Source organism: Camelus ferus, chromosome 1 (assembly GCF_009834535.1).
Source record: "Camelus ferus isolate YT-003-E chromosome 1, BCGSAC_Cfer_1.0, whole genome shotgun sequence".
NCBI classification, from domain to species: Eukaryota; Metazoa; Chordata; class Mammalia; order Artiodactyla; family Camelidae; genus Camelus; species Camelus ferus.
Genome location: NC_045696.1, coordinates 6,493,091 through 6,514,735, shown reverse-complemented (window position 1 = coordinate 6,514,735; position 21,645 = coordinate 6,493,091).

The following is a 21,645-nucleotide window of genomic DNA, read 5'->3' as shown; positions in this document are numbered from 1 at the left end:
ATTATCTCAAGCTTCTGCTTGCCCTTGTAGGGTGACCTTGGCCGAGAACCGAGCTGTCCACGTCCAAGACATAAGACAGCTTTGCCCCCACCACACCATGTCCCTGAGGAAGTGACTATGTGGGACTTTGTTACAGCAGCGTGGGAAGCTTTGGTTCTGAGCTGGAAACACAGCCTCCTTGGTAGCCATCATTTCTCTTCTCAGAATTCCTTGATTGCATTCTCCTGCCTTCAGAGAGTCAGACAGACAAGTTTTATGGTTTAATTTTTCATGCAAAGGTCCATATTCTTCCCAGAAACTCTTACTTTGTTTGAGTAGTTGTTCTCCAAATTTCCTTCCCTTTACTTGAATGTAACACCTCCATTACAGTGCTTAGCACATAGCGTATCTGAGTGTCCCAAGGGCTATTTTCTGTATCTTCCTTGGTTTGCCTCTTTTGGGTCTGCTGGAAACTCTGTTTACATGTGATTTAAAGACGTCCCATAAGTCTGCTGCAAACAACAGACTCCCAGTTTGACATCAACATAGAACAACCTGTGCTCTTCCTTCTGCCCCGCCTCCACCACAAATTTGGCTGACCTGCCCGTGGGAAGCATGTTGTAGCGTGTCCTGTCACAGCACGCCTCTTCTGCTCGTGCAAGCCACGCATACATGCACATACACCAGTCTCAGGGCTTCTGCTCACACCTTGGACTTGCAGAGAAACAAGCAACACTCACACTCCTAGGGTTCTGAATGCTTCAAGCAACTTCAAATATTTGATAGTCCATTTTATACCTAATGAAGGAGGTAGGTCAAGTCTAATTCCTATACTTTATGGAAGACCCTATTACAGCTCACTGAGGTTCAATGTCTCACCCAGTGTGACCCAGTGAGCCAGGGCCTGTAATCCAGGCCTTTCCCTTGTGGCCTTATGATCCATCCCCTAAATCTACAACATGGGGATGGGGATCTCACTGTGGAGCTGATTTCTATGTACAATAGGTCAAAATCAGAGCTAATTGTGAGTTTGGGATTTACAGATATACACGACTATACATAAAATATAAACAATGAGGTCCTACTGTATGGCACAGGGAACTATATTTAATACCTTGTAATAGCCTATAATGAGTAGCTGAATCATGATGCTATACACCAGAAATTAACACGATGTTGTAAACCAACTATACTTCAATTAAAAAAAATTTTTTTTAAAGAATAAGAAAAAAAAATCAGGGCTAAGTGATGACAGAATGGATCACCAGGGAAAGCATGAGGCCGGGAGCCTGGAAGAATTCCACGAAGGCCTCACATGTTGCCAGGGGTTTGTTATTCAGGGGCTGAGCACACAGGGTAAGTATCCAGAAGGTAGAAATGATATGAATCAATCAAGTGAAAGAAAAGAGCAGAGGTGTATGAATGTCACTCGCTAAGATGGAAACAAAATCTACAGCCCCGCTGTTTATCTCAGTAAGGACAAACAGTTGGCCAAAAAGCAGACATGGGGGTGACCAGAATTAAGAAACCCCAGAGGAAGGTCTTGTTGATCAAGTGTATATACCTAGTTTAGTTCAAAGTTCCTCACAGCCATTATGATTGCAAAGTATCTCCTTCAAGCAGGCAGGTTTTGTCAGGATCTCCATTTTATTGATGATAAAACTGAGGCTCAGAGAAGTTAAGTAACTTGTCCAAAGCTACGTAGCCAGGAAGTGACAGAGCCAGGAGTGAAAGCCAGGACTGACCAAAGTGAAAGTCCGTCTTCTTCCCGGAGTTCTCGCCTGACTTCCGGAGGGACCGCTCACTGCACAGGAGCCTCTAAAGGAGCCTCACGGATTTAGTGGCTGATGTTCTTGGAACAAAGCAGCCATTGCTCGGTCCTCACATGTTTTTGTCAAGTGAAAACAAACCATGGTGGGGCGGCTATGTTGCCACAGACCTGACCCCAGGGCGCTGAATGAATAACTGGTGAGCGACAGCACAAATAGTAAGGGAATGTACCACTGTGCTGCCGATACAGAGTCCTGAGTTTCCAACTGACTGTTTTGCTGAGCTCCGAAGACCTGATTTGCAAGGGGCATTTATACTGGGCTCTCCCGAGTAACTGTAAGGTAAGCAATCATTTTAAAGTCTTGGTTGATGGAGCTGAGAGACAAAGAGGGCTTTGTAGAGATAAGCAAACACTACAGACCCAGCAGAGATCCCTGGAATTGGATCCTGAGTGTAGGGGGCCTGGGTCTGACGGGGACAAGTGAGTGGCCCCAGTCACACACGGTCACTGCTGTAACTGATGACCAGGGCTCAGCAGGCGGGATCAGGACCCAGACACCCAGAAAAGGCAGAAACACAGGCCAAGCCCACGAGGGAGTCCTTGGAAGCTGATTGTAGAGGGAGGTGCTGACGGATGGGCCCTGATGCTCAGGAAGACTAGACTGCAACTCTCCCTGCTCCCTGGGCAGGCGGGTGAAGGGAAGGGTGAATGAGAGAGAGGTGGCGAGTGTCCATAACAAAGAGTGGACATCAAGGGAGTGATGTCTCAGGATCCGAACCGAAGGCAGCCAAATCAGAAGCAGGACTCTGTTCCTAGCAGAAGTCAGTGAAGAAGGGAAACAGGCAGAGGCTTATTTCTGGGGTGAAAAACTCAGGCTGGAACTCAGGCCAGAGGCTGGCCACGACAGGCACAGAACGGGTAGTATAGTAGGGCTTCCTCACCAGAAGAGGGGTTCAAGGAGAGCGAGCCCTGGGCCAAGCAGCCCGGGTGAGGGGCCAATGGCCCAGAGCACCTTCATTTCCCCCAGCGTGGGAATCCAAGCTGGAGACCACAGCTCAGGCCTCAGTGCCGTCCAAGGCAGAGGTTGGAGGCCAGGAGGCTGGGGTGCATCCTCACAGCAGGATGCGTGTGGTTCACCGTTGGGTTAAGTGGTCTGTTGCCTCCCTTAATACTTACCCAGCCAAATTAGACGCATTAACAGTCACTCGATCACCAAGCCGGGTCCTTAGAGTGTTGTGGTCTCCATATTAATATTGATTTGGCAAAATTTATTATATTAAGAGATAAAAGCAGATTCCTGAGAGAGCCATGACACTTGTTTTCTTTCCCTAGGCCTGCTGTCATGAATTACCACAAACTTCTTGCCTCACAGTTCTGGAAGTAAGAAGTCCAAAATCAGCATTGGCAGGGCCGTGCTCCCTCTGAACCTGTGGGATAGGCTCCTCCCTGGCCTCCTCCAGCTTCATGGTGGCTGCAGACATCCCTTGGCTTGTGGTGGCCTGTTTCCAATCTCTGCCTCCCTCTTCGCATGGACTTCTCCCTGTGTCTTCACATTATCTGTCCTCTCTGTGGGTCTGTTTCTGTGTTCAAATTTCCCCTTTGTATTTACAAAAACAGAAGTTAGATTACACTAGGGACCACTTAATGAGCTCAGCTTGCTTACCGTTGTAAAGACCTGATTCCTAAATGTGACACTCCGAGGTGCTGGGAGTTAGGACTTCCATGTATCCTTTTGAGGGGGCCCAATTCAACCTGCAACTCTTCTTCCCTTTCCAGTTCATCACCAGCTTCTCAACACTCATCCCTCCTCCTGTTCTTGGAAAGGATAAGAGGCTCCACTGAGTGATGGCGACTGTTCTGGGCCTCCCAGTTCTGCAGAAGCAACAGACAGAGCAAACCTCCAGCAGATGCTCCATTGTGGGAGCCGTGCCAGTGGGCTATCTGAGAACCCCCAAGAGGGTTTCAGTTCTCAGTGCAGAGAACAAAGTATTCTCTTCCTTGGAGGTTCTCACCACCTTTTTGAACACAGGAAGACTTTATAACCCTGGTTTTCGAAGAGTCAGAGGCCAGTGGTAGCCTCTACAGGTTAATCATATACTGGGCTTCCCCTCTCAACTGCTGTCACAGAGAGCTTGCTGATTTCCCAAGAAGTGAAAGCACTTGACTTTTAAATGCGTTTCATAATTCTGTGTCTGCCATTTTTTGGCATTTTGTGTCTCCGCTATAAAGACATACTTGGTGGAAGCAGCTCGGCAGCCATCGCCAGCTCACTGGCTGAGGTGTGCCTGCTGGGTCCTCACACTTGCGTCATTTTGCTGAATCAGGCAGCACTACGTTGTTCTGGGAACAGTGCTTCTGCTCCTACACATTGCTCTTCACCCCAAAGTCGTCTCTTCCTCCAGTGCTGGAAACCTAGGGCCCACCCTGTCTTCTGCTCCCTCACCACTGAATCTAATTCCTCACCCGTCCCAGTCCACACCACCCCGGAAATGACTCTCAAGTCAGTTTCTTCTCTTTCAGTCACTCCTGCCGTATCTCAGGCCATCATCATTTCCCACTGGTTTTTTGGAAAACTTTTACACTGGTTCTACCTGCCTCTCATCTTTCTCCCTTCCACGCCATCACACTGTACCCGGAGGGGTCATTTTAAATGGATCGTATTAAAATCTGATCCTATGTCTCCCTCACTCGAAGCCTTATCCTTCAGAATAAAGGCCAAGTGTCCTACCATGGGAATCATTGCGCTCCTTGATCTGGCTTCTAACAACCTCCTCCCTTGCCACTCCTCCCCTTTGCGCTCTGTCTTCGAACATCCCCAGCTGTTAGCGAGTCCCTGAATGCTTCCCCTCTTGCCATCCTCTGGGTCTTTGGCGATGCTTCTCCCCCTGTCTGGGACGTCGCTGCTGGGTCTTCTTGCTGCCTTGCATGAGGGGTTTTCTTGGCAATGCCAATAATCTCTCCTGATAAGGGAGCCACTCCATCCACTCTCCATGACATACCAACATCCCGGCAAGCTTCCTTGGCGTGGAGCCTGGGCTCACCCTGCCTCTGGATAACATTCCACATCTGCCCAGAGGCGTCTCTAGAGCCAAGCCTTGCAGCTGGGCTGTTCCCAGGCCCTGGCTCACTTAGGTGAGGGGTTTGACACCGGCCCTCCTGAGGAGACTAGGCTGGGGCAAGGTAGCATAATGAGACACTTGCCTCAGGTGCGAAATGTAACGGATGCTAAAAAACGAAGTAATCCAGACTACATTTTGAAGTAAAAATTTTAAATTTTTGGATTTTTAAAAAATCCATGGTGGACAAACTATCAAAATTTCAGATAAGGGTAAGATTAGTAAGAGTGCGCAAAGGAAAATGCATAGTTTCAGGAGTTTATTTTATTAGAGAAGAAGAAAGGTCTAAAGTTAATGATTTAAGCTTCAGCTTCAAGAAGTTAAAAAAAAAAGTAAATTGAATCCAAAATAAATCAAAGGAAGGAAATACTAAAAACATAATAGAAATCAGTGAAACTGAAAATTCACAAATAATGGTTCTGTTTCTGGTAACAAACTTACCCTCCCGCAGATAGCAGCTGTATATACTGGAAAAAATTCATACAATCAACTACCCAAGGGCTCTACAATAGAGTGAACAGAAGCCAGTGAACTTCTGAGGAGTTGAAACTCATAGGAAGCAACACGCATGGAGGACCTTCCCATCTTTTCAGCCTTGCTCTAAGGACAACTGCATTTGTGACAGTGCCATAGGGCAACTAAGACTCCAATGGAAAGTCATCAGTTTTCTGGCTCAGGAGACAAGGGAAGGTGCCCAGGGCAGCCAGGGCTACTGGAGGGCAGTGGGGAGGCAAGAGCATGGAATGGTAACCCCTGAATGCTGCACACAAACTCTAAAAAGTCTGTGGGTGACCCCTGGAGGATACACACATGGGGCAGACTGCAAAGTCCAAACTCAGAACACAGCTACTGCACAACCACACGTGAGATTAAGTTTGAAGTTTGGCCCTCACCAAGCCGATGGCTTGCTAAAAGAAAACATTAGCACACTTAGTAAGAGGAGGACAGAATTCAGATTATCTAGAACATGACTTTGACAATGTTTAGGATACGATCCAAAATGAAGTGACATATGAAGAACCAGGAAAATGTGACCTCCTCTCAAGAGAGAAGATAATTAACAGAGGTCAACCTTAAGATGACAATTGTTCAGGCTATGCTCAGTGAGGGAGAGAAAATACAGTGGAAATGAACTGGGAAAAAAATTAGGAAAGCAGAGATACCAAATGTATAAATAAGGACCAAGTTGAAATTCTGGAACTGAAAAGATAAAATATCTGAAATAAAAAACTTACTAGAGGGGTTGAATAGCAAATGGAAATGAAAAGGAAAGGGGAGGTGAACTTGAATGCATATCAGTAGAATTATTCAAACTAAAGAAGAGAGAGAGAAAAAAAAAAAAGACTTTAAAAAAGTGAATAAGCCCCAGGGACCTGTGAGATAATGTCACATATCTACCGTATAGGTGAGCAGAGACCCAGCAGTTCCATCCTTAGGCATTACCCAGGTGAAATGAAAACATACAGCCACTCGAAGACTTACACATCATTGAATATGGAAGCTTGATTGATAACAGCTAGAAAAATAGCCTAAATGTTCATCCATAGGTGAATGGATAACAAAATGTGATCTATCCATCCAATGGAATAAATAAAAACTAATGGTCTTCTGATGAAGACAGCAATATAGATGAATCTTACAACATTATTCCCAGCAAAAGAAGCCAGACAAAAAGAGTACATACCATATGATTCCGTCCATATAAAATTCTAAAATTTTCCAAATAATCTACAGTAACAGAAAACTAATCAGTAGTTGCCTGGGGTCGGGGGTGGACAGGGAAATGGACTGCAAAAAGGCGTGAGGAAATCTCCTGGGGTGATGGAGGTGTTCTTAATTTTTATTGTGGTGATGGTTCATAGGTCTATACATCACTCAAAGCTAAGTTCCAGAGATCTGCTGTGTGGCAGGAGCTATAGTTGACAATACAGTGTTCTGCACTTTAAAATAAGAGGCTAGATCTAATGCCAGGTGGTCTAACACACACACACACACACACACACACACACACAAACACACACAGTAAAACATAAGGACATTTTTGGAAGCAATGGATAAGTTTAGTACTTTGGTTGCAGCGACAGCAATGACCAAACCCACCAAGGTATATGCATTAAAACGCACACAACTTATTGTATATCATTACACCTCCATAAGCTGCACACACACACACATCAATCAGGGCAATTTAAACCCATGCAGTTATTATATCTTAATTTTCACATACATAATAAATTAGATTAAAAATTGATATACTTGCTAACCACCAGGGAGCTAGTTAAAAATGAAGATTCTGATTCATTAGCTCTGGGCTGGGTCCCGAGATTCCGCATTTGTAACTAAAGCTCCCAGGTGATACCCAAGTTGTGGGTCTGTTTTTGTTTTTGTTTTGTTTTCGGCAGGAGGGAGTAATTGGGTTTATTTACGTATTTTTGTTGTTGTTGTTGTTGGGGGGGGAAATAATTGGGTTTATTTCTTTATTTATTTTTAGAGGAGGCACTGGGGATTGAACCCAGGACCTCATGCATGCTAAGCATGCGCTCTGCCACTTAAACAATACCCTCCCCACATACTTATGTATTTTTAAATTAATTTTATTTTATTTTACTTTTTGGTGGAGGGACTGGGGACTGAACCCAGGATCTTGTGCATGCTAAGCACACGCTCTACCACTGAGCTGTACCCTCCCCCTCCAAGCTGCTGGTCTGAGTGCCAACACTTAAAGGAGCCGGAGACCGAGCTACAATCTAGGTAAGATATAATTAAAGAGCGTATCATAAATCCTCTTTCCGAGTGTGGTCAGCACCACGTCTCTCATCCCTACAGGGCTGTGTCATGTCCCACAACTTCCTCCCCGGTGCCACCAGTCTGCGAGACTGCTAACAACAGTAACGATCACATCTGGCATTTACTAAGTCGCACTAAGTGTTCGATGCTGTTCTCATGGCTGCACGTGAATTTACTCATTTAATCCTCAGCACAGAGGCAGGAACTACTGTTATCCCATAATAACAAATGTCAAAAGCCAAAGCACAGAAAGTTTAAGGGACTTGCCCAAGGTCAGAGCTGACACCCAGATGTGGCAGATTCAAACCCCCTGCATCTCGCACTTAACCCTGTGCTCTATGGTTTCTCTTCAGAGAAATTATCGTGCTCCAGACACGGCAGGTTCCGACCCAGACATCAGAATCTCTGGTCCACATCCAAGAATCTTCCCCGCTTTGCTGTTCCTTACGGAGGGCTTTATTGTTTCAACATCAAATATTTATTGAGCTCTTGCCACGGATCGGGCTTTGTCCACGAGACAGGCCGGCTCTTTGTATGCTTCCCTAAAAGCCTGTTATCCTTTGCCAATTGACCCAGCATCCGAGCAGTGTCTGCTCCTTGAGCTTTTTGCCAAGAAGGCCAACTGGCATTCCCTACCACCCTCCTCCATCCTCCCAGTGGCAGCGTCATGTTTGAGCAGAACCAGAATCCACGCTTTGCCCTGTGTCTTCTCGCATCAGAGAGCCCACACTATGAGAGATCCGGGCTGTGAGCTTCTGGGGACTTGGGCTGCCGTTTCAATCTCTGGCTACCGGAAATGGAGTGTTCTTAAGATACCCACCCCTGCAACTGGAGGATACTCACTGAGATGTAATTGTAAGCACGGATGACTCTGGAGTTCCCTCCTATAGGCCTGTCAATCACTTCCATCCAGCCAATCTCCAGGGAAGCAGCTAAGAACCTGGGCTCATTATCCATCCTCCAAGCAGTCTTTGATTGGAATTCTGCATTTTCAAAACTCCCTATTTTCCAGTTGCCTCATCATCCCCACAAACAGGCTGTGAGCACCCCAGCCAGGTGACCAGGTGCACGTGACAAGGCTTCACTGCTTGCCCTCCCCTGACTGTGACGTTCAGACACACCAGTGAAACCCCCTCCTGTCTTTGGCTTGCGTGCTCCACCTGAGCCCTAGGGAGGCATTGGCTCTTGGGTCCTCACTCTTCCCCACCTGCCTGGCTGAGCCCACTCCCTGGATGCTCTGCGCCTGTGGCCCCTGTACGCCCAGCTGTGCCTCCTCCTTCAGGACCTGTGATTGTAATAAACCTCTTCCACTTCCACACGCTTCTGTGGTGTGGTTCTGTATCCACACCAGATTGATCATCAAAAATACCCATTTTAAGCAACATAATTGTTCTTTACAATCCATGATTCCTCTCCTGAGCTGAGGGTGAGAAAGCTTCAGGACCCCTGGGTGAACTTCTGGCAGCAGCTGGCACAAGGTGGGGGCTGGGGACAGAAGGCTGGCAAAAGGTGTCCAAGGAAATCTAAGTGATGCTTTGACAGTGCCCAGCGCAGTATATGAATCTTTCAGGGCAGCAAGAAGGAGGAATTTGCTGAAGGGGAAGGTTCTTGGTGAGAAGAAGAGTTTAGCAAAGAAGACAGAGTTAAGCTGGAGTAAGAAGTGCTCTGAACGTAGATCCGCCTGAGGCAGGGAACTGGACCGCTGACCTCTCCAAGCCCTCCCACGTCTACGAGTCTATCTCAGCGAGTTTCGAGTCCATTAGGACTTTGTGGCTTCCTGATGGAAGACTAACCACTAGAGAAGCTGACGGCCCTTGGCCGAGCCCACTTGCCAGTTGACGACAACACGGCTTAGAACCAGCCTGGGCAGCTTCCCCAGTCAACTCATCCCTCTTACCGAATGGTAGTTTGGTGAGCTGAGTGTAAATGAATGAGAAACACATGGATTTAATTTCCCTTGAAATTAGGGATGGGTGAGTCCAGCCACAGTTTGGAATTGCTGAACGTCTCCAATGATATTTTTTTTCAAGTGCTTTTCGTTCAGAAATTCCAAGAGCATGGTTCTGCTAAGCACGTTTCCCCTGCTTTGTGTAAAAGCCTTCAAGGTCTGAAAGGGAATTTGATCTGCATATTTCAACTTCTTTCGCACTTTACCTATCAAGATGTTTAATACAATTTCCTGGAAGTCTGAGAAATATTTTATGCCTTTTTTCAAACTTGTTTATGTAGGGAGAGGAAACAGTGCAGAAGGTTGGGAAACTAGTGTGCCAGAAAATGTGGGTCTGGGTGAACGTTTACGCTTTCAGGGACCGAGGGCCCAGAATTACATGTATGTTAGGTGTGCTAAAGGAATGTATTTGAAAATCTCTCGGAAAGTGAGGAAAAGCTGGGTAAATTCAATAGGTATATGCTCGGGGAAGTCTGGAAAATACAACATAGTGTAAAATAGCTCCAGATTGTCTCATCTCTTACATTCAGGCAACGTGCCTAATAGCCATTGCAGAGTGGAGCAGAGTCAGCACCCAAGCCTCCCCACCACCACGGATCGCCAGCACTCTCCACGTGTCTCTTCTTTTAAGACATGTGGTAAAGGAGTTGGTATGGAATGCTTAGGAGTGGATGGATGACCAGAGAAGGGGGAAGAAATGTGCCACAGGAAGTGGACACAGGTGGGGCAGGAGGAATGCCCAGCGCCATCTTTGTTTCAGAGGTGTGGCTCAGACCACAGCGTCATGTGTGAGTTCTAAGGAGCTGTTTTCCCTTACAGGTCATCTTCAGGTTCCAGGGGACAAAGGAAGACACAAAGGGGAGAGAGGCAGTTGTCTCCCCTCTCACGGAGCAACCCATTTGCATTGTGCTTGATGCATGGTACTCCTCAGACCCTCATGGACCCCCTTCTGTTCATAGTGGCAGGGACAGTTAGTAGAGTAATGGACGCTGCCCAGCTGGAGAAAAGAAGGAAATGGTGGGCTCCTTGAGTACCTGACAAAGTTTGTCTCAGGTGCCTGGGACACATACCCGGGGATTCCCAAAAAACAATTTGTGGCAGGGACTTTATGCAGGGGGCAATAACAGAAGAAGGTCTATTGTGATTAACGTAGCCCCCATTTTAATCCCCAGGCTGGTATACGAAGAGCAAACGTAGATTACATATCTCTTTAAAACTACATTTATTCTGGCTTTGAAAATAGAAGACTCAGAAGGCCACGTGGCAGTGACAATAGCAGTCATCAATGTTCCTTGGACTCCCGACGTTTCTGGCTCCTTCATAGCTAGGCTGGGGACTTGCGATTGGTTCTGGCCAACAGAGTATGACCATGAATGATGTGTGTCCCTTTCTGATTAAGCCAGTAAAATCTCATTCCATATTTTCCTTCCCTTGGTGATCTTGGACTACAGTCTGTCCAGATAGCTTAGCTACATTGGACTTCTTGCAAAGAAGAACTAAACCTCTGCCTGCTAAGCCCCTGGGATTTGTGGGGGGAGGGGCGCTTGTTTGTTATAGCAGCTGGTGGTAACCAGCCTGACTGACACAAGCTGTAAACTTTGAGTTGCTAATTTAAAATGTGTCATTATGATGCCCTGACAATAATAAAACTAGTGATTTTAGGCTAGATTCTTAGACGTTTTTGAGAATGTAATGGAACCTTGTATTAGTTATCTTATTGCTGCATAACAACTTACCTTGAAAGATGGTGGTTTATAATAAACATTTCTTATCTCAAGTTTTTGATGGTCAGGAATGCGGGGGTGGCTTAGTCAGATGATTCTGACTCAGAGTCTCCGTGACGTTCAGTCAAGGTGCTGGCAGGAACTGCAGTCATCTGAAGGCTTGATCAGGGGTGGAGGAAGCATCGTTGATGGGAGGACTCAATTCTTCACTGATTCATGGCTGGAGTTTTCAGTCTTCACCACATGGGCCTCTCCACAGTCATTCTCATGACATGGAAGCTAGCATCTTCCAGAGAGAGCAATCCAAGAGAGAAAGCAGACAGGAATCCACCATGCCTTCTCTTGCTTAGCCTCTGATGTTGCAGCTCTGTCACTTCGGCTTTTTTTCCCTGTCCATTAGCAATGTCACTAAATCCAGTCCATACTCAAGAGGAGACAAGTAGGCTCTACCTTTTCAAGAGAAGGTCAAAGAACCTGTGGACATAGAGCACACACACACCATCACCCTAGGTCAGGTTTGCAGGCAGCCGAGGGGGATGGAATGGGGGCTGCACGTCAGGTCAGGAGGAGGGCCTTCAGGGAGCTGCCACAAGTCAGCGAGCAGAGGGTAATCATGGAACTACTCCTTTCTTACTGTGTTCCCTGGTCTCACGAGTCAATGAAGGGAACTCAACCCTTTCTATTCAAAATAAGTGGACCATCCCCCTGCCATGAAGCTGCGTACTGAGATGTCGAGGTGGCCATGAAAGCCTTCCTGGTCATTTATTGCTGTAAATTATAAGCTACATTCGACGTGATGCAGAAAAAATAAATTCTCTTGTAACGGGGGCCCTGGTTGTGTAGGAATGTGGAGTTGCAGCCCTCTTCTGATGTGGCCACCGCCTGCCAACCTCCCAGGGTGCCCAGTGTGGTACAGCCCGCTGACTGCTGGTACAGACTGGGAGTTTGCATAGAAGAATATGATAAAATAAAACAGAATAGGAAAGACAGAAGAGAAAGAGAAACACTGCACTTTGCATAATACATAATGGGCTGGTGAAGCTGGTCTTGATTTAAGCCCAAAAGGCAAGAAATGGCAATAACACCGGAAATTGTGGCTCGGTTGAGGGCTGGGGTTTTCTTCTTTTCTCCCGTCCCCACAGTGCCTAGGAAAGCATGCCGCGTGCAATAGGCACCTTGCTGAATATTCTCTTTAGTTTGCTGGATGAGATAGCATTCACCGTGGAAGAGAAGGCGGTGGGACTGGACAGTGGTGGGAATTCTCGACCTGCTAGGTTGCTGGTGGCAGAAGTGTCCATCCCGGCCGTGCTGGGGGCCGGCTTGCACCCTGAGGAAAGGGGTTTGTGAGAGTGCCTGGAAAGGTGTCGTGTTGGGGCCTAGTCCAGTTCCGGTGTGGCCCACCCCTGGCTGGGCCCATGGTGGGACCTACACCAAGAGACAGGGCAAGGCCTCAGTCGAGTCACACCATCTCAGACTGGCAGTGCTTCAGCAGCCACAGGAGACAGCTGGAGAGTGTGGTCAGCATGGACACGTCGCGTTAGCCTGCCAGGCCCCAGGGGACATTGGCGGCAGTGAGAAGGGGTACCTTTTTAGAGCCCCCTAGACCTGGACAGTAATGTCAGATCTCGGGGCCACATTGGAAGAGCAGCGGCACTCCCTCTGAGCCGCAGCAGCTGGGCTGGGAGGTCCTGCAGCCTCAGGGAGCTGAGTTTGCCTCCTAAACACAGATGAGGAGCCGGGGGAAGAGTAAGCTTCCTTCTCATCTGAGCATGTGCGGCCCTCGTTGCTCAAGTCTGAGACATCAGACTGGTGAAGTGGGACACCCTGGGTTGAGTTATAGCTTTACATTAACTTAAAAAGGACCTTTATTTTTATTTTTTTTTATTTTTTGAATATCAAGAGAAGAAAAAATCCAGTTCCGTCACAGAAGCCAAGGTCATGGTGAACAATCTCAAATGCTGCTCAAAAGCCAAGAAAATGAGGATAAAAAAGTTTCCACTGAGTTCACTGTCATGGTGTCACTGATGATTCCGAGACAGCAGTTCTGATGGGGAAATTAATGGACGGGGCGGGTCGAGTAGAAAATTAAGGTTAGGAAATCGTACCAGTGAGTACAGACTACACCCTCAAGAAGTTACGCTGTGAAGAGGACCAGAGTGAAGGCTGAGTCACTAGAGATTAAATGGGTTGTTGAAGGAAGCTTTCACTTCATTCATTCATTCATTCATTCATTTATAAATTCCATTTATTTTTTCCTATATAAACATATATGTGTATATATGTAAAGTAAATACTTTGAATATGATTCAAATTTTCTAAGTCCATTTTGTATCAACTTTATCCTTTTTCTTTTTCCCTTTTGACCCCCTTCACCTGTTTCTCCCGCCCCCAACCATCACCTCTGGTGACCACCAATCTGTTCTCTGGGTCTATGGGCTTCTTTTTCATTTGTTTGCTCTTTTTTTCTTCTTCTTCTTAGATTCCACATGTAAGAGAGATCTTACAGTATTTATCTTTCTCTGTCTGACTTATTTCACTTAGCATAATGCCCTTGTCCCTCCATGTTGTCACAAGTAGCAAGATTTCACTCCTTCTTAATGGCTAACTAATATTTCATTGTGTGTGTGTGAGTGTGCGTGTGTCACATCTTCTTTATCCATTCATCCATTGATAGGAACTTAGATAACTTCCATATATTTTCAGTGTGACCCTCAAACATGTAGCTGTCACTTGCCCCACAGGCATACATTGGTGTGTCTATATGTTATGTGAGAAGGGAGAGAAAGGTCCAGAAAACTCAGAAGAACCTAAGATTAATGTTACAAGATAAACACACTGACCAATCAAAATCAAACTTCATTAAAAGAAAACCACACTGTCATCTTCCTTCAAGATAATGGCAACAGCAAGAGCCAACACTTGCTGGGCTCCAAATGCATCTCCCAGGCTCTGAGGATGTCACACAGGATTTTAATTGCCTCTTATGGGGATGACACAACATCTAACAATGGGGAAGTGAGATCAATAGCAGTTTCTCCATCACACACACTCAGCCCAGGGGAGGAAGAGGCTGCATACCACACAAGGGGTGCACTTGGGCACAGAGGGAACAAGCTGGGACCTGGGGGCAGGCTTTGTAGTAACAAGAGAGTAGGGTGACCCAGGGTTCCTGCAGGCACCAGGATGTGATTGGCTTGCTTGAATAATTCTGCAGGCTAGCAGGGAACTGAAAAAAAAAATGCTACTCAGGAATAAGCAAGAACTGCACTGAGTCTATTTGATAAGGAGGTTTGCTTGATTAGGGGGCTCTTACTGGCAGGGGCAGCACTCAGAGGGAACTGGACGCAGAGGTTAGGTCATTTGAGACCCTCCTGATTTGAACAGATGTCAAGGAAGCACATCATACTGAGCCTTAGTTTCAGGCTCACACCAGGTACTTCATTATCAAAACCCTCCTGTGAAATACCATCCCATCACTTTACAGGGGGTGGACTCGAGGCTCGTGGATTGTCCAGTGTTAGCCAGATGGTAAGTGGCCGAGCTGGCATCCAAATCTGGGCTTGCTAATCCAAGAGCCTGACCCCAGAAGCCATTGTTTCCGGGGCTAATGGGACAGTCCACCCCAGAAACAGGTTAGGAGGGGAAAGAGAAAGACACTAGGGAGGTCAGCAAGCACACTTCACCTCCGCAGACAGAAAGCTCAGTTTAAACACACAGTCCCTTTCGCCGTTCACTGTCTGACTTTCCGGGGTCCCACACAACCTCCCCCGAAGGCAGCCGGGTTAATGTCACAGCCCCACCGACCACCAGCCACCGGCTCTGCCTCTTATGTTCAACCTCGCACTTTAATCAGTGGCCCCTGAAAGGCCTACAAGCCCGGCTGCTCCAGACACGCTTCTGAGTGCCCAGCGCAGAGGAGGAGAACCTGTCCCAGCAGATCAAGCAGCTCCCAGGTGCTTCAGAATCCCCAGCCCGGGACGGCCCCGAATTAGTCACCCTCCTGCACGAGCACATTGGGCCTGCTGGCAGGGCTTGGGTTTCTAGAATAAATTTCTCTGCACTGAAGGAGACCGTAGATCTTATCCAAGCCAAGCCTCTCATTTCACAGGTAAAGAAGCTGAGGGGAAGTGGCATCTCCAAGGTCATAAAGCTGGTTCGGGCGTAGCCTGCTTGGGTCCGTTTCTTAAACTCCCTGCTGAGTCCCTCCTTCCAGGCCCCCCTCCCTCTATAACGGTCAGAGAAGGCACATACCCTCTTCTTCAGCGTCCTTTGCGGTTAAGGTGACAGACCCCATGACCCATTTCCAGATGTTCCACCCGGAGGGAATCTGCTGGAAGGGACCTGGGCGAGACTTCTCCTCCCTGACAGAAGGAAAGGGGCAGCCAAAGAGAGCCCTGGTGTCTCCCTACCCCCCTGCTCTGGGCCGAACTGTGTCCTGCTCCCAGTGGACGGATTCCACCCTGAACCCAGTTCAGCCTTATCAGAATCTGGTCCCCACAGCCAGCCTGCTTGCCCCTGCCTAGCTGGGACACCTTTTATGGAGGGTGGCACAGAAGAGCTTACTTCTTGATTATCTGTCCCGCTTTCTGCTGAGCCCAGACTCTGAACCGGTTCTTTCTGCCATATACACGCCCTCCTCTCCCCGCTGGGCAGCATCGCATGGCCCGACAGAGGAAGCTCTTCTATCTCAAGTTTCCGAAATGATCTGCGGGACGTCTTTCTAATTTCCATCTACTAACTCTCTCTCCAAACCTGTCCCAACTCACGGTGCACCTAACTGACAAAGAAGACGTCTCACATGAGGACTTGCCTGGGGTGGGTGGGGGCTGCTCTCTCGTCACCCTGGACGGCAGGACACACAATGATTGGTTAGAAAGTCAGCCCAAGAGTCAGCTCCTCACCAGAGGCACAGGGCTCCTGCCAAGAGAAGGCGGCTCCATCAGCCAGTGCTGGCAGCTTCGTGTACCTGTCGTCAGTGCGCGCTGCCCAGTCTCCAGCTCCTCCTGGGGCACAGCTGTCAGCAGCCCTTCCCTCGGCTCACTTCTGTCCTCCTCACCTCCTTCCATGCACACCTCCCAAGAACACTTCCCAGCAAATGTCTACGTCCATTTCTCTGAGTCTGTTTTCAAAGTACCTATACTAGGATAGTACCTTTTCCTAAAACTGATCTCTCTGAGAGCGAGTCCTTTTCTCACTGTAAAACAAGAAAAAAATGAGTGTGTCTCACCCACTTCAAATATACTGTGGCCCACTGTCCTCAGCTGGAACGCATCCATGGCTCCAGAGGAGACGTCTGTTTCTATGATTAAATAAAGGCCATTGAACCAGCAGGGCTCCTGTCTTTCTTTATCTGATACGTATTTCTGTTAATTGGTGAAGGTTGGAATTAGAGATAGTGTATCTGGACCTATATTATGATGTTCTGAATATAGACCAGTCAAAGCCGTTTAGGTCATTGTCACTTGTTCTAAATGTAAACAGGACGTTTTGTGCAACTATTGAGTTCTTCAAGATACATTATATAAAATGTGCAGATAAAAATTTTATGAGATTCCTTTTAGACTTCATATGTTTTACTCAATAAAATACTTGATACCTATTTTATCAAGTCACATAACATTTATTCTAACTGTCATCAATTGTCATCATCTTATTTCATCTTATAGAATATTGTATGTTTGTCTTATTTATTACCAAGAAATTGACTTTTTCAGGCTTATGATGGAAACAGGCATATGCTAACTTACAAATACATGCAGGGGTAGATAGGTTTTTCATCATTCTTTTAAGGTGCATGTGAACAATATAAAGTATAATAATCAATAGGAAAGAATAAAACTCCTCATATGTTCCCATGTTCTCAAGTATTTAATAAGGAAAACAGTAAGATGAATAGGAGACCAAAGTATAAAATGGATAGCCCTCCCTGTGGGGTGGGGAAGAATTATCACCTCCCTGCAAAATTGACAGTCACATAGTCCAGATAGATCCCAGATTCCACTACTTTGATTTGTTATCCTTCAAGGAACATTCAGGGCTGTCAGATAACTTGCCCTCTTTGGGAGAGGGGTATGGAACACATAGTTCCTGTAACTACGCACCTTCTCGCCCAGCCTGCAGGGCCTGGAGGCACACAGGCTGCAGTGCCCTTGGCTTCCTGGCCAGGTGCTCTTGGCTGGCCCTCTCCCCAGTAGTTCCCAGCAGACCTGGTTCCTGGCAGTCACGCCTTTGCTTTCCTTCCAGGTCTATTTTTGCCCAGAGTTGTAGATCCCCCACCACAAGTCTCCACTCTTTCCCCAAGGCCCCTACCAGTTATCAGAAGGGAGGATTTTCTGTGCCCACCCCCAGTGACTTTGAGTCACAGCCAGCATCCTGGTCAGCGGGGCACCAGTCTGCTTTGCTCGCTGACCAAAAACCCTGTTTTTGCCTCTGCGGAAAGGCACCTCATGTGATCATCAGAACTTCACCCAGAAGATACATGTGGGCAGAGCCTAGACCAACGGCCAAAGGCAACATGCCACAGGCCAAAACAGAGATGTGACGTCATCACCAGAGACAGCAGTTCCAAACACACCCCTGCTAGAGCCCAAGGTGTCCCTGGAGTGACCGAGAGTTCCCATTCCCTTGATATAGCAAAGTCAGGTGTCTCAGCCTTGGCGAGGTCAGGAGGCTTACATGGACGTCTTCTGTGCTGAGTCTTCACCTTTGCATCTTGATCCTTGAGGCCATACAAAGAGCTCAGCATGAAGCATCTCATGCTCAGATCTCTTATGCTCTCCACCAAAAGCTGTGAAGCCTGCCAGGGTTCCAGAAAAGTGTGCACCATTGTCTGAGGTAGCCATGTCTCCAGTTAACTGCTGCCATGCTGTTCCACGGAACAGCACTTCAGCTCGGTGACGGCAGGGACATCGCTGTCTTATTCCTTATTTTACCCCTGATGCATAGCTCACTGCTGACAGCTGATAAATGTTAAACAGACATTGATGGAATAAGCAATCGCTCTGATTTGAGAGGGCATTTATCAAGACTTTCACTCCATCAGACACAAGAATTCACTGATGATCACCACTTTTGCTCTAATAATTCAGAGTTTGCAAGATCTCTTTGCAGGGCTTCATCACCACCCCCACAGGAGGTGAGGGTCACCCTCATCCAGTTCGCCCGCTCTACCTGTCATCCCTACATTCATGTTCTCCAGTGCTTCTAACAGGAGACCCTTTCTGACTATGGCCAAGTAGAGCGGAATAGTCAGGTAGACCAGAAGGATTAGAAATTCCACACTCTGCTAGGTGAGCCTGTTTCCACCAGGCTCGTGGAAAGACGAAGTTGTGCTCATCCTGTTTCTCTGCTTGACTTGCCCCCCTCTCCCTGCTTTCTGATAGGCCAGCCTCAGAGTGTCTCCAAGAGCAAAGCTGTCAGGTCTTTGCCCTGAGAGAAAACTTCAGCTCCTTATAACCAAGGTTGTGTCTCTGAATATGTTGCTCATAAGCGCCTTGCTCTCTCCTACCCATTTGTGAGACGTGGGTGGGAACTCTTCTGTGATCTTACTTCCCCAGATGATCTCCAAGTGTGGTCAGAAGTATATGGAGAGTTCCAGCCCAGGAGCTCCTCAGCTGGCCAGGGGGGAACATTCCCTTCACAGATATCTTCTCAAGTTCCTCTTCATTTCCCCACCTGTACTGCCACACTTCCCCAGGAAGTTTTGGAGTTCCCCAAAACTCCCCAAAATTAGGAGTAAAGTTCTCTGAAGCACCCAGGTTGTCTACTGTAATACGTTGTCATGGACAGCTTTATAGTCATATTTATAACGAGAGTTGGCCTTGTGTTTCCTCCCTAGATGCTGACCTCATAAATGCCCCAAAGCATCGCAGTAGACTAGAGCCAAGCAGGGCTTCTGAGAATGGCGGGGATCGTGTGATGATTGAAGGGCCAACCCCTTTAATGTGCTGCTCTCAGTCACTTGGGCTGTGAGACAATCGCAATCTCTCCTAGTTCATGACAACCGGAGTCCCTTCCTCAGCCTCAACCTCAACCAAGTCAAACGCAGCAGCTTCACAGGCTGCAAAAGACTGTGGCCGACCTGGGTGAGAAACGCCCCTTCCCGGCCACGGCACCAGCCCGGGAGTGAGCGTCAGCTCTGGCGAGCACGAAGCCCATCGCAAAGGACACCCGCGCAGTCATTTCCGCCGACACTGCCGTCCCCCTCTCCCCCCGGAACACTTCCTCTGTTATCAAGGAGAGCGAAGCCAGGAAGAAGTAAATGAATCAAGTGTTTACTTGACTGTTGAGTGTTGATAAAACGCTGGCCTCCGTGTGGTTCCGGACTAGGCACACACTCCAGAGCCCGGCCAGCCCTGCGCTGCAGAGTCGGGGGCAGGTGACAGTCCTTAAACAATACCCACTTCCGGGTTGCAGCCAGCGTGTGTTCGCTTAGCCCAGACGCCCGACTCCCGAGGGGCTGTGTTTATGCTGCGGCCGTCTCAGGGTCACTTTGGTTGAGCGGTGACCATGGGTGCGGGTCCCACAGCAAGAGTCTGAGCCCTGATGCCAGGGGAGATTAGGAGCCTGCGGACAGACAGGAAAGGACACAGAGACCAGCTGCGAGTCACAGCAGTTGCCAGGTGGTGGGGCTCATGCGGGCTTGTGTCTATTTCTGGAAAATTAAAATCAGTCTCGAGTCCAGTCGAAATCATCTTTAGCCTGTCTGAAAACCGTAGTCTGTGGCAGGGATTTACAGACCGCCTTTCAGAGCCCAGATGAGCAGAGAGGAGGTGGGAAAAAATAAGAGCGAATGTAAAGCTTCACTCGGTTGATATCAGAGCCCATCTTTCCAGAGAGGCAGATAATGATGATAACCACAGCCAGGAGCATTGTCATCATTGTTGTTACTGTAAAGACAGCACCTTAACTAGACATCCACTGAGCCGCTTGCTTGCTTCCGCTGCTGTCTACACTTTCTGGCCCTTGAGGCTCACAGGAGCAAAGTGGAAAAAAAAAAAAGAAAAAAGACTCTTGCCCCCTCTGACCCCAAAAGGAAAGCAAATTACCTCAAGCTTTAAAGCCTGAGTAATCTAATTGGACAATAAAAGGAGTCGAGATATTTACACAAAAATTAAACCACTGTGCAAAAGGATACTCTCCCTGGGACTGACCTCATTAAAAATCAAGAGAATGAAGAGATCTGGGTGTTGAGAGACCCACCTTTTCCTCCTGGCCCTACTGTGAGGTGGTACCATCGCCTTGAGATGATACCCACCTCTGTATGTCGTCTCAGATCCAGGAAGGTGTGGCTCTCTGCTGTGCCTGCCTTGATAGGGGAGCTCACACACGTGGGAAAGCCGTCCAAGAATGACAAAGTGCAGAACAGAAGCTTGGTCCCTGGGATGCAGAGCCTTTGACCACTGGGCCTTTTGCAAGGATACGCATTATACAATCATTCAGTTTTGTAGAAATTAAACTTAAAGGAATAGAAACTCTAGGCTGGAAAAGGAACAACTCTAGTGGAAAAGGTCAAGTAAGCTCCTCTCACCTTTACTGCTTATTTGTAAGTACTCAGGCCCCACCGTCACGCTAGTATCACAGAGGAAGACCCCCACACACAGACACACAGCCACCCCTGGTCATTCGGCTACAAACCATGAGCGACTCATTTGGGAGAAGTCTTTCCAGACTGATCGGTGATTGCATACGCAGGGAAGGCGGAGGAGCAAAGGAGAAACCATCAGTTAGGCAGAGAAAGCGGGAAGCCTGGACCAGCTTCGTAGACACAGGGATGCTGCCCAGACTCCGCCCACAATGACGGACACCTGGCCTCAGCTGCCGGGAGGGCTGTGGGCCCCCCCTCCGATGGCCTCAGTTGCAAAGAGATGCCTGACCAGTGTGGTCCAAGGCAAATGGCAGATCGAAGAGGGCATATAAGGGCCTAGCATTTGGTCATTTTAACCCCCAAGGTCCCCACGGGGTCAGCTGAAGCTGTCTCCCCTGCACCACTGCTCAACTGCTCCCTGTCACACTCAGGCTGTCCTCCTCCTCCTGTTCACTGATGTCAGTCTTGAGGGCACTCCTTAATAAATACCCTGTCCTTTAAACTCCATTTCACAGCTGCTCCCAGGGAACCCAATTTGTGACAACTAGGAAATAGAACAGATGAAATTCCCCAAGACAGAGAGGAGAATGAAAGGACAAAAGGCAGAGCTGCCTTCTTTGGTGCCGTCATCACCTTTCCTTGTCTGGGTTTCTGCTGCAGCCAGACACCAGAGCACAGCAGAAAGGATACAGGAGTTAGGTTCCTAGGGCCTCATTCTCATCTGAGCTCTGTCA